We start from the raw sequence: 13,557 nt of genomic DNA on the forward strand, positions 1-13,557 counted from the left end.
AAGGCCAGCTGGGGGCACATCGTGGGCTGGGTCTTCTTGTGGGCAAGGCCTGGCTGGAAGTCGTAGGTGTCCCATAGGGTCCTCAAATGGTGTTTGGGGGGCTGGGTGGGGTGGGGCAGTCCCTAAAATCGATAGTGCTTCCCCTCTTGGCAGAACTGTCTGTGTGGTGAATAGAGAAAGGTCCGGTGGACCTGAGAGGCGCAGTCTCAGTGGCTCCTCGAAGGAGGTGGCCCAGAGGACTTGGAAGTGCTATGAGGAAGGGGGGCAGCCTGAGCACGCTCTTCCGTCCCTGAGCCTTTCTTTCAAAGAGTCCCGGGGTCAGACCTCCCCGCCACTGCCTGGACCTGGCTCTGAGCACTGGCCCTGTTTCCTCCCCACCCACAGTAGCCTCGTGTCTTGGGTTGCCATGTTTAGACACCCACGTTAGCACCTGCAGACGTCTGCTTGGAACAAGAGGGCCACACACTGGCCTCCACCCTCGTGTTTTCAGGGCCATCTGTGCAGCCTTCATCCTGGGTGGGTCACCTATGTGGTGGGTTTTCAGGTTGCCCAAGGTCAGAGTAAAGGTGAGAAGAGCGTGACATGGACTCTGAGTGTTCACGGACAGTGGCACAATTGCTTGTGGTGGAAGGTGTCAAGAAGGCATGTTGACCAATGTGCGTGACAGCCTGCCGACGGTATGTTCCCAAAGTGCAGGGTGGTGCTGACCAAGTGGGCAGGTGCTCGGTGGCATGGGCACCCTCGCTGTGTGAGGGTTTCTCGTGGAGGTGGCGGAGGACCTCCGCCTTGAGAATAAGAGTGTAAGTTGGCTCTTCAGTGGTCTGTTAGAAGCCAGGGCTCTGCTTTGGTTGCTTGTAGAGGCCCCGTCCCCAGCAGTGCCATGTCCCATCCTCCCTGCTTCTGGCTGGTGGGAGGTCCTGCTCACTTGACGGGGAGTGGCATCCTGTGCCTGTGCTCCTGGGCTGCTCCCGGCACCTTGCAGGCACGTACGGTGCCCTTGCCTTCAGGCTTGCTGGCAAGATTCCCGGGAGGTGAATTAAATCCATCCCCAAAACAGTGAGAGGCCAGTGAGCTGGGGCGGGGCCATGGAAACTCAAACGGCCCTGGAGACATCTGAGCACAGTGGAGACCTGCTTGTGATTTGCAGCAGAGGGAAGATGGGGATGGGACCAGCCCTAGTCTTGCCCGGCACCAGCCTGTGACAGAGGCTCTGTGCACGGACTGAAGAGACTGTCCCCCAGGAACCAGCGGCTTCTTGCTTTTCAATGCAAATTAATGCAGATGTGCTTGCAGAGCAGAACTGAAAAGATGGTCCTGTGATCAAACTTGGCGCTGCTTAAGCTGTAATTAAAGCATACAAATTAAACACGGTTATCGTGTGCCGTCTAATGGGCCGTGCGTCACTGCACTGATTAATAATGCAGCCCAGCTCAGCCTGCCTCTGGGTTGTTCAGAGGGTGTGTTTCATGCCTCGCGTGGTGGCGACTGGCAGCTGGAGTGCTCAGCTGGCCGCGGTGACAAACAGTGACGGCAGTGCCAGGCGCACCCGTCTCCGCATGGCCCGGCCTCGCGCCACACCTGCCGTCCATCACCTCCAACAGTGACGGTGATGGATTCATTTTTGGAGGCTGGCAGTTGTAAAAACCAGTTGCCAGTTACTGACAGGTACATGTGCCAGTGCCAGCTGGGCCTGTGAGGAGCAAGCCCTGTGGGGGCGCTGACGTCTCAGCGGGAGCCGCCTAAGAGAGGCTGAGGACACAAGGAGGCCCCAGAGCCGGGCTTCCCGAGCCGCATCTTTCACATTGGCACCAAAGGGGGGGTCCCAATGCTGACTGTGCCAGATAGGATCTCAGTGTAGGCCCACATGTCACATCCGACTGGCAAAAGACCAGCGAGAGTGGCCGAGGCCAGGCTGCTTGGCAGCACAAGCCCTTGTGCCTGGACCACAGACCTTCCTGGCATCTGGCTTCCCTTCCCTCTGGGGTGTTGCCATGTCTAGGAGGCAGCATTGCACCAGGTCATTACCCTCGACAGCCCCACGGAAGGCCGCTCTGAAGACTGCCGGCCTCTTTGGCTCCTACTCCATAGGCCACTGCGGCTGGGCCCCAGGAGAATGCTGGCTTGCGCCTGGTTACTTTATTTAACTCAACAGCCCACTGAGCCCCTCTGCACACAAGACCCTCAGCCCCCGAGACAGTGGACACAGGTGAAGCCGTGGATGGGAGAGGCTGGGGCCCGCATGTCCATGGGGAGTTCCCATCAGGGGCACAGTGGGCGGGGCAGCTGTGGCAGCTGGGGTGGCTGTGGCAAGCCCTGAGCATGTGCACAGATCTGTGAACTCCCAGAAATTAAAGGTGCCGTAGCTCAACTACTTGTCCTGGGCCTGGCCCAGCCCTCAGCGTCCCTGTGTGGTGTTGCTGGGCTGTAGCTATGAGCAGTGGGTGTCAGGAACCCAGGACTCAGTGGGTCCTGTAGGTGCAGTGTGTGTTCAGGAGGTGGGTGGGAGGGGCCTTCCGATCCAACTCCGTGGAGCCCCGCAGGAAGCCGCACTCACATGGATGCTGCTGCAGGCCTTCAGCAGAAGTTCTGGAATGCGCAGATTAAGATGTGTGTGCAGCCCTGTCCTCTTCTGGCGTTGTTGGCAAATGTTAGTAGTCAAGTTTTTCATCATAAATTGGGAGCCAGATGTATACAGACCCTGCACAGACCCAGCCCGTGTGGCCTCACCAGCTGCCCGTGGCACCCAGAGTGCTGGGTGGGTGGGCCAGCTGCAGCAGCATGTTGCCGGATGGCTGCCCTTCCTCTCTGTGTGCCAGCACCCTCAGCCGCGTGGATGTCCCGTTCCGCTTGTCCCCACGTGAGGCTCTATTACTCTGGTGGATGGAGGTCAGTGTCGCTGGGGCGCTCGTGTAGGGCGTGGGAGCCAAGCTGTGCTGCTCAGCTTGGCTGTTTTGCTGAGGAGTCTTGGTTTAAAATAGCAATGCCAATCACTAAATTATTAATGTAAATCACTAAACTTTTTAGTTATTAGCTTAAAAAAAGAGACCTCTATTTGGCTTATTTTTATATAGGGAGTGTGACATGAACTGAAAACAGTGTGTGATATTATCCTTGATTATAGTGATTGTCTTGGGTTTTATATTTAGGGGATTTTCATACAGGAAGTTCACTTTGCAAACATTACCAGTATTTCCAACTGGTAGACTAATGTCAAAAATAATTATTCCCATTTCACAGAAACAGAAGACACAGAGTCTGTGGCTCCCTCCATCTGTTCTAGACGTTTCTTATTCACTACTGATGATTCATAATCACCTCTGAATTCACTGTCCTTAACGCATTTTTCTGCATCTTTTATGAGCTCATGCCTTATTTAAAAACTGCTTTCTTTCTGTCCTCACGGTTAGCAAAACTCCATGGAAAATTCAGGGCACAGAGTGGGTCTTCCAGGCCAGGCCTGGGGTGAGACCCCTGCCTGCCATGCAGCCTGCCTCGCCCACCTGGCTGCACTGGTCACATTTGCACAGCTCTGAGGAGTGGGCTGGGGACCATGGTGAGGGTGGGGTCTGTGCTCTGGTCCCGTCCCTCTTCCCCTGCCCAGACAGATCTGAGCATAGGAGTGTGTGTGGAAGGCTGGGATGTCCTGCAGGAGCCAGATCACGATGTGCCGGGCCTGCAGAGCCCACCGTGGGCTGTGGCGGAGGGCACCCAGACACTGTGCTGGACCTGCACCTGAGGAAGAGCCTGCCAAGCTTTCCTGCAGAGACACTGGTGAACTCTCCCTGACATGAGAGGGAGCGGGTGCCACTCCCTTCCCCTCTGTCAGGCCACGTTCCGCCTGCTGAGTGCCTGCCAGGAGTTCAGGATCAGTCCTGGGAGAGGAGGCGAAAGGGTCCCTGTGCCATGTTGTTGTGCATGAACAGCTGACAGCACAGGACAGAGGGGAGGCGGGGCTGCCTGGGCGCTACAAACACGCGGAGGCATAAGGGTGCCTTTCCACTGACTGTGTTGGTGCCCCGTGCACATGGCACAGTGGCCCCCGCCCAATGTGGCCTAGCGAGGTCGGTGCTGCAGGCCTCTCAGGCAGGTGTTTGCTCAACAGTCATTGATAGGTTTCCCTCCTCTGGGGGCTTGGATTCTCCAGGAACATCTTTGAAAAGATGTAGTTCACCAGATGTACCTTTTGGGAAGTCTGAGTGAGGGAACTCGGGAGGGATGTCTGCACAGCACCGGATGGAAGCAGGGGTGGCTTTCTGTAGCGAGGACAGGAATGCCCGTGGCCCTGCAGCAGACCCCGCACACCGTCCAGTGAAAACTCTGCAGCGGTCAGCCCCCTGAGCGGCTTCTAGGTCCTCAGAACCCCTGTAGGATGGTCCTTCTCTGCGTCAGACAGACCACCCTGATCCTAAAAACCAAGGAAATCGTCCTCACAGAAACACTTCCCTTCAAGGTGCCCACCCTAGTTTTGCTGCAGGGTGAGTGTGTGCAGCCGCCCCCTCCTCTGAGGACGGGCTGCTCCGCCGCCACCCTGTCCCCTAGCCCCCCGATGCCGTGCTGGTGCTGGAGGCACCACTGTGCACACAGGAGTGGGTGGGGGTGCACCTCCTGTGTTCTTCCACCTGGGCGCCGGCTGCAGGCTCCACTCTGTCAATTTGAGAGGACACAGATGTTGCGCTGTGGCTCGGATTCTCACGGGCCCAAGTACTTACCGTGCGCTTAGGGACAGCAGCTGTGGCACCGGTGGCCTGACTGCAGACCGCTCACCCGCTGTGGACATGGTGCTCCCTGGCCACACTCCTGCCTTGCCCACTCGCACCATGAGGGACAGTGGGGTTTGCCAGGGCTGGGCGAGTGCTCTCATGCTGAGAAGCTGTGCATGTGCACGTGTGTATGCATGTGTGCATGTGTCTGCATGCATGTGTGCACACAAGTGTGCATGTGTGCATGCATGTGTGCATGCATGCATATGTGTCTGTCATAGGAAAGGGGGTGAAACCTCCACCAGAGTTAATTCAGGATTATTTGTACCTGTCAGTCATGCCATTTCTATCAGAAATAGCTGGACTGGAGTTTGGCGCTAGTGTTCTCCATGCTGTTTTAAGTGCTAGCTTGTACCTCTGGAGGGCCCAGTGGGCTCTTGGGAATGGTGGCTCCTGGGCCTGGGGGCCCTTTGTCTGCACTGCACATGACCTTTGGCACAGGACAGCTGTGTGCCTGATGAACGCCTACTCTTAGGGGCGTAGCAGGAGTCCACCCCCTGCGGATGGACAGGCAGAGGATCTACTGAGACGCTGTTTCCAGGTGCGTGGGTGTGGCTCTGCAGCTTCTGGTCTCCACCTAGAGCCTCATCTGAGCGACTGCTGGCCGTTCTCTTTTTTCATTCCCTGAGTGTGTGAAAGACTTGAATAACATCTGCAGATGTTGGTTTCCGTAGCTGATCACTTGGGACCAAAGGTGCATATTCCCAGGAGGTCTGTTTGCTAGAGTTTGATGTTTGACTTTTTGTACCTACCTCGCAGTGACCCAGTTCTTGATGCAGGACTTTCGGGTGCTCACTTATTGGTGGGACTCAGGAGTTTCTGAGGCGTAACTTGTACTCCCTTGGTTCCGAGTGGGGGTCTGGGCAGTCTGGTCCATGAGACCGTAGCATCCAGGCACATTCGAGGCAGCAGTATGGGGCCTTTTCAGTTAATTCTTTTCTCAAAGCAAAAGCATGATGTTGATTTAATAGTGTTCTGCCTAGTGGAGCACAAATTTACGTTAACATTCAACATTACTGGGAGAAACGTGTAGCATAAAAAATGTTTATTTTCTAGAGTCTGTTCTGTTTTCTAGAGTCATTCAAAAAATTTAAACTTAAGAGGTGTAATGATGTTCCATTAACTTCTTTTAAAGAAAAGCTGTGTAAGCACTCAGGACTTTCTTTATAAACTGTGTTTTAGAAAACCATTCCTATTCCTTTCTTGAATCAGTGCTGCTTGAGAGCTGGACTTCTGTCTGTAGCCTTTTTTATTTCTAGACATTTTTATTGCTAGAATTTCACCAAAAAGAATAGGAAGAAGGAAGGGATGGTGAAGGGTTCCTCGCTGCTGTGCCTCTGGTCAGTTTCCTGGCGGATGGCCCTCAGCGCAATTACAGAGCTTACCTGACAGCATCCAGGTCCCAGGGTCGGGTCTCTGCCTCACAGTGATTTCCTGGGGAGATGGGGAGAAAAGGGAAATCCCACAGTTCAGTTACAGAGAAAGGAGACACAGACTGTCTCGGGGGTGTGAGCTGGTCAGCCAGATCACCTGCAGCCCAGGTGGGGACAGCTCTGCACCTGCCACATACTCAGGGCAGCTCTGCACCTGCAGGGCCTGCCGCATGCTAGTTGTTGGTCAGGCCGGTTCCTGCGGGACAAACACCACGCGGTTCCTACCACAGAAGCTTTTCACCTTCTGAGCCAAAAAGAGTGTCCTCATCTGAGGGACCCCAGCACCCATCACATGCAGAAGTGGGGTGCCCGAATCTAAGGCAGAGTCTGGTTTCCGCAGGTGCTTGTTTGTTTAGTAGCTGACGCAGACCGTAGCTGGCTACAGCACTGTGGACGGCTTCCGTTCCAAGATGTGGACAGCCCTGCAGAGAGGGTGTGAAATCAAGAAGTAGTCTCCTGTACCAGCTGAAGGTGGAGCAAGTGAAAGCTGGGACAGGAGGTCTCCTCAGCACATCTTCTGAGTCTCCAGGTTTTGGTGGAGAAGCCCCTGCTCCCAGAAGGTGATCAGCACGGGGGCCTGAGCCCACGACTGCAGCTGTGAGCAGTGTTCTGTGCATTCTCTACTTAGAGCTTGTGGGCCGGGCGCTCTCGGACAGGGCAGAAGAAACAGTGCCCATCTCGGTGGCCCATCCTGTTACTGATGGATGGGTCCAGACGGCGTCCCGTGTGAGTGTGCAGAACTGGGGAGCCCACCCCAGAAGGTGAGCGCTTGCTCCTCTGGGCTCCCCAGTGTATCCAGCCCAGCCCCACAGAAGCAGAGCCTTAACACACACAGCACCTCTCTCAGAGACCGGCTCCTTGCAGGGTTCTGAGCAGAGCAGTCCCTCCGGGAATCAGCGCCAGGCGTTTCCCAGCCTCGCTCCGTCAGTCTGAAATGCTGCTGTCAACAGCCAGGAACTTGGCTTCATTCAGCCAGCTGTGGCCTCAGACCCGAGCTGCCAAGGCACGGCGATGCTGTCGTCCGCCTTAGCTGTTTTTCAGGGAAGTCCTGGAGGCCGAGGCACAGATCTCAGGAAATTACAGCCTTGCAAGCAAAAAGTGCTGCAGATGGGCCGTAGAGAGGCCAAGCACGCGCTCGGGTGTTTTCCTCCGTGCAGCTGGAGTCGGGGATGAACCTGAGAGCTCCGCGGCAGAGGAAGGCGTGTCACTGGAACTCATGGTGCCGATCCGGCTCCTCCGCTGAGCTGCCTCTCTGGCCTTCACCGTGGCTGTTGAAGACATTGTTTTTAAGGTCCATTTCTCTTACAAGCACCTCCTTTCAGATGCTCTGCGCACGTCTGCTTGTGGCTGGGTCCGGCTGGCTCCTCACCCTTTGTCACTCGGCCTTTGTTTCCGATTTCATGCTGTCAGAGGGTCTGCGTGTTCTCCTGCGTGAACTTGTCAGAGGGATAAAGGCTCGGAAGCAGGGTCACATTTAGAGGGATGGGCGTGAAAAATTGGTAAAATGTATCTTCAAGCCCACCCACCCATCACCTACTGCGTCCACAGGGCAGGCCTGCACGTGGGCCTCTGCGCTGCTGCCTGGGGCGTGAGGACGCAGGCTGTTTCCTCCCTCCGCTCCTGCCCTCTGCGGTGTTAACTGGGTGCCTGCAAAGTGCCGCTCGGGCAGTTTGGTTAGTAACCAGCCACCTTCTTCAAAACCAGGCTTACTCTCCCCCTCGGTGTGAGAGGAAGACTGCTGAGGAGTTACAGTCAGTGGCTTAATTCACACCACAGTCCCTGGAACTCTGGCGTGACCACGTCAGGGGACTTTAGATGAGGACGGGGCAGCCCATACGAGTTGAGGACACCCCCAAGGCAGGCCTGAGGGTCCTGCAGACGGGTGCCATGCTGCCTCGGGCACTTTGGGGCCTTCGGTCCCGTCTGAGCTGCCCGGTTTAGTGTGTTTCCACTTCGTGGCGCAGACTGCAGCTGAGTGGTGATGAAGAGATGGGCCTGCATCCTGCCCTTAACACAGTAGTCGCTGCTAAGACAGCTCCAACAGCGGCAGAAGTTGTGTCTGCTGGTCCAAGCCTCATGTCACTGGGCTGGGCTGGACAGACCACCGTGGAGGTGGAGGCACCCGTGCGGCCAGGCCCTGGGAGGCCGCTGTGAAGCGAGGTACACCCCCAGGGTTCTGCATGGTGCCTGCTGCGGGGCTGGGGGTTTCCTCAAGAAACCGGCTATGTTTTGCCACTTTCAATTTTAAGGATTTATTTTGAATTCAATGAGAAGAATTAATCAAGTCCCCCAGAGATTTGCTCAGGCATGGAATGTGTTCTGTGCAGGGCCGTGTTTAAGAACAGGACTGGTTCTGGGGTGGGGTCTGCATGACATCTTGCCACCCTTTACAGGAACCTCCCTCAAACTGCAAAGTGGCCACTGTCACCAGAGAGGTGGCCACTTCAGGAATTCCAAAAACCGCTGGTGGGGTTGGTGGTCGCAGCTCTGCCTGTTCGGCACTTTGTGGACACACACGGATGCAGATGTTCTTGTGTGTGCATCAGCAGACACAAGAGATACAGGCTTGTTTCTTCCGCGGGTCTTAGTTTGGGGGAAAATGTCTCTTTCTCTCCATGATCATTTAATTCCTTAAGAAAGCAGTAGGATATTTCCCTCGATAGCTGCCTGGAACATGACGGAATTGGGAGCAACGCTGGCTTTGTGGTCTGTGTGATTTTTTGTTAACGCTCTTGTGCGCCCCTCAGTGAGGGGAAGGAGGAGGAGACGGCCCTCGAGGAGATGAAGACGTGGTGGCTGCCTCCAGCCTTAACAAGGTCCCCATGCCCATGCGTTAAACAGTCTGCAGACATCTGGCCCTACTGGTTTTCATCTGCTGACAAAAGTCAGGCTTAAACCTTGCCCTCACCTCTTTGTGCAGCCACCCCAGACAATGGTGCTGTCACGCTCCTGAAAGCACCGCTCTGAGCCAGATAGTGCAGCTCTGGTGGCCTCTCGGGGTCCAGGCTGTGTGTGCCAGGGACCCCCGCCAGGCCGCCCCCTCCCTCAGTGCAGATTTAGGATAAGGTGTGCCAGAGCCAGTGGCTTGGTCAGGAGGCCAAAGTGAGGAACGTCACTGCCTCCTCTCCTTGGGTGCTCTGGACAGCTGCGGGAGAGCCGAGTTGTCTGGTGCCCTGTGGCCTATAGGGACATGTGGCTTTGCCCACCCATCACAGAGGAACAGGGGCCTCCACACTCTCACAGAGCCCCTTGAATGCCCCTGGATGGCAGAGACATTCAGCCATCTGCCTTGGGCACCTGCCTTGGAGGGGGTGCCAGCCCTGTGGCTCTTGGTGCAGACCCGGGCTGCCCCTGGCAGACTCTCATCCTGGGAAGGGCTCGTGGTGCCACAGCTGATAGCCTGCCTGGCCTGCTTCAAACACATGTGAACAGAATGTAGCCATCAGCTGGGAATAATCCGGGAATTAACTACATCGTTGTAGCAGAAAGGGGTATTTCCCAGCCGGTTGCGGTTGCTTCTGACGACTTTTTCCTGCGACTCTGAGCTGCCTCCCAAGCCCAGCCTTCCCTCCTTGCCCGAGGCGGGTTCGGCTGTGCACGCTCCCAAATGAAGTCCTGTGAGTCCACCGAGCTCGTGTGCTCACTCCCTGCCCCGTGTGTTCTGGGCCGGAGGAACAAAGGCGAAACAGAAACGCGTTCTGATTTTCTCTGCCTCTGAGGAGCAGAGCCCCTGGGTGCCGGGCGGGGCTTGCGCGAGGGGCCGCTGGCTCTGCGGGGCGCACCCCACCTCTTCCGACGGCTCCCCCCGCTTCTCAGGGGCTCTGAGAGGCAGGCCTGCATCCACTCCATCCCTCCTCCACCTCCACAGCCCCCGTGGTTCCACCGACCCTGCCCCCAGTAGGGCCCTGATCACCTGCTTCTCTGTACCTTGTCTAGGTCCCCTCCCGCCACTCCCCCATCCCCCGGACTGAGGACAGTAGTTCTCTCACACCTGCCTCTCCCCTGCTCATGGCCCCCTGCCCTTATGGGCTCCCCTCGGCCCCCTCCCTGCTCCCAGACCTTTCAGCCTTTGTCCAGGCCGGGGTTTCTACCTGGAACCCCCCAACTGCTCCGGTCTGATCCCACCTGTTCTTCCTCCAAGAAGCCACACTAGTTACCTGTCCCAAGGGACACAGGGACATGTCCACCTGGCTCTCGACAAAACCTGGCACAGTGCCTGGCATGGAGGCCCCATGCTGCACCCATAGGGTGGTCGCTGAATGTGGAACATGGCGCTGCCCGCCCAGCCCTGGCCCGTGGTGACCGAAAGACAGTGCTGACCACTGACCTGTCTCGGCTTGACCTGAGGAATCCCTGTCTGTCTGGTCCTGGGCTGCATGATCCTCTGGAGAGTGGCTGGTCCCTCTGATGGCTCTCAGAGTGCCGCATGCACTGATGAGCTCCGCCCTGTGCTCCGTCTGACTGTCAGAGGCTGTGGTGCGCTGAGAGTGATCCTGGAACGAAGGGAAGCTGTGCTCAAAACCAGAGCACAGATGGATGCCACGCCTCACATGCTACTGGAGAGTGTGAGTTGAGGTTCTTTTTAAAAAATTCCTCCTAATTCTTGCTGCGGATACAGAGGAGATGGCATGTAGTTCTCATTTGCTGTTTAGAAAGTTAGCAATTAAAGTGAGAAAGCTTTACAAAGTTTTGTGCCTCTACTCTGTGTTTAAGGCTACCTAAATTTTAAAAATCTGTTTTTATAAAAAACAAACATAAATCTATATTTATGTATTTTTGCCTGATATGCCTCTTACCACCATAGACTGGAAATGATTGCACAGAACTTGGAAACTTTCTAAAAGACTTTCTAAAAGACACATCTTGTTCTAAACTCTGAAGCCCACCATGTCCCCCAAATCAGACTCTACTTAGTGAGGACACAGGACGTGCCAACTAGGGTCATTGCCAGGCTGGGTCTGGAGCTGGAGGCTCAGCCAGTGGCTGGCGCTCAGTCATGCATCCCCAAGTGTGTCCACATGCTCAGCTCATATATATTGGAGAGCACAGGACATTTTTCATTGAACAGGCCCTTTAAGAATGCTCGGGCTGTTAGGGTCCCAGAGGCTGCGTTTGCCTCTTCTGAACACTGTGGAGGAGCGTTTGTGGCAGTTTTGTGACGGATAGCGGGATGCGTTGGGCCAGTGGTGCATGTGCACATCAGACATCTCTGACCACTCATCAGGTGAACTGTAAAAACTGCACTGTCTGATTGCATGGAAAAGGCCCCTTCCTGGGCTGTCGCCAGGATCCTGGGCCTGTGGACACTGTGCTGTTACAGGCAACATGCTCCTTAGCCATCCAAAGAAGGAGAAATGCAGGAATTTTGTTATCCACACAACAGGTGGGCTTCTCTCCACACAGCAGTCCTGTAAATTCCAAGAGAAAAACCCAGCATTCCAATTGCCAATGAGACGGCGTGCTGGGACCACCCTTTCTAGCGCCCTTTCGTGCAGCTACTAGTGTGAAACAAATCTCAGATAGCTTTTTAAAAATATACTTGGAGCATTTTTTTTTTTTTTCTGTTTTCAAAAGAGAAAATTCCCTCGTATAAGTAGGTGAGCCAGAAAGGCCGGGCCCTGGTATTTTTCTGCATGAGTGGTCACGGCTTTGCTGGATTGAAAGGCCCTCTGGCCTGTGCACTTCTTTAAAACCTGTGAATGAGGCAGCCACAGGAGGTGTGTGGGAGAAAGGGAGCGGGACTGGAGGCAGTGGCCCTTTATTTGGCCCTGAGTTCATCAGATGTTTATCCTTTGGGAGCCGCCTGAAGTGCTGAGATAAAGCAGTTTTTTAAAAGTTTCCAGCAAATGCCTTTGGGAGACAGAACCATGAATTTCCTGAACCGCGTCCTGCGGTGGCTACAATGGCCGTCTGCCTATGCAGCCTTCTGCCATTGAAAGCCGCTTAAGCCACTTAGCACATTAGCATCTGGATGGGCCCGGACCTCCTTAGGATGAAGGGATGGGCAGGGTGGCCGGCAGTCTGCTCTGGGTTGTGTGGGTGCTTGTTCTAATCCTCATGCTGTTTGAAGGCACCAGACTGATTTGTGACACATGAGTCCAAAAGCCACTTTGGGGGGCTTGACCCGATTAGCTGGTATGTGCTCTGAATGTCAATGGCCTATCCTGGAGTGTGCTTTGGGAACTGCGGGCAGCCACTTCCTGAGCCCACGCTGGGACACCCCACATACAGCTGGCTCTGCTAGCTCTTGTCCCCAGCTATGTCCCTGCAGGAGGTAGGCAGGGCCACCTGAGACTTGCAGGGTTCCTACCCAGTGGGTCCCCACTCAATGCCTGCTGGTAGCCTGCCGTGGGAGGGGTGCAGGCAGCAGAGGGAAGGGTGGGCTCCCAGCTTGGGGTTGAGGGGTGGGGCTCTGCCTGAGCCAAGACCTGCTGAACCCCAGGCCACTCTCCTGAGTGTCCTCGCGTCCTCAGCAGCACGGGCTTCCAGGGCTCCTTCAGTGGAGTTTGTTGCAGTTGTCTTTCTTAAAAACAAAAATTATATGTTCTTTAAAAAAAAAAAAAAAAAAGCTTTATTGAGGTGTAATTTACATGCAAACCATAGTCCAGTTGTAGACTGTCACCCCTAAAGCTCTCTTCAGCCCCGCTGCGGTCAGTATCCTTGTCACCCTAGCCCCCAACAGCCTCGGGTCTGCCTTCTCTCTCTGACTTGGCCATCTCTGTGCATTTTGTATCACTGGAACACACACCTTGTATAAGGAAGTGGCTGCATCTCCTCCACCCCTACAGTGGCCATGGCGGGGCCCGTGTCTGAAGAGCTTTAGTTTCTCCTGGGGGTGCTTGGTTATTGTCAGCTCAGGGTCTTATGCCTCCTTTTCAAGCATATCCCTAAGTACTCCTGCATTTCATAGCTTCTGCCAAACTTATAGCACACGTGTTCCTGCACCTCCGCTGCCTGCCAGTGGGTCTGCAGCTTTGTCCTGCCTTTGGGGAGTGACCCTTGCAGACCTCTCCCTGCGCTGTGCCAAGGTTAAGACAAGAAGAATGTTCTAAACAGGCTTGAACTTATTAACCAGCCAGATGACTTGTACAGTGCCTTGTGGGACAGCGCAGCTGTGAGGGGGGGTGGCTGCCTCTTCCCTCCGCTGGCCCTGCCCGTCCCTCTCCTTGGCTCCCCTGGTGGGTGCCCCAGCATCTTGTTGCTGTTCTCGGGGTCCTGTCCACCTGCCGCCAGCCCCTGCCAGCTCGAGCCTGCCCTGTGGGAACAAGAATGGTGTGTGCAGGTGGAGGGTGACACCCTGTCTCTCCCTGCCCCCGCATTAGTGATAGTGAGCTGTGCAGATGTCCCTAGTCAAGTCTGCTGTG

The 13,557-nt window shown here is 55.4% G+C and overlaps 1 protein-coding gene across 1 annotated transcript in view; it reads left to right on the forward strand.

The window, feature by feature from the left end:
- Positions 1–13,557, forward strand: part of INPP5A (inositol polyphosphate-5-phosphatase A) — a 219,460-nt gene that overhangs the window by 178,137 nt on the left and 27,766 nt on the right. The gene's annotated exons all lie outside the window — the stretch shown is intronic.

This window comes from Cynocephalus volans, chromosome 7 (assembly GCF_027409185.1).
Source record: "Cynocephalus volans isolate mCynVol1 chromosome 7, mCynVol1.pri, whole genome shotgun sequence".
NCBI lineage: Eukaryota > Metazoa > Chordata > Mammalia > Dermoptera > Cynocephalidae > Cynocephalus > Cynocephalus volans.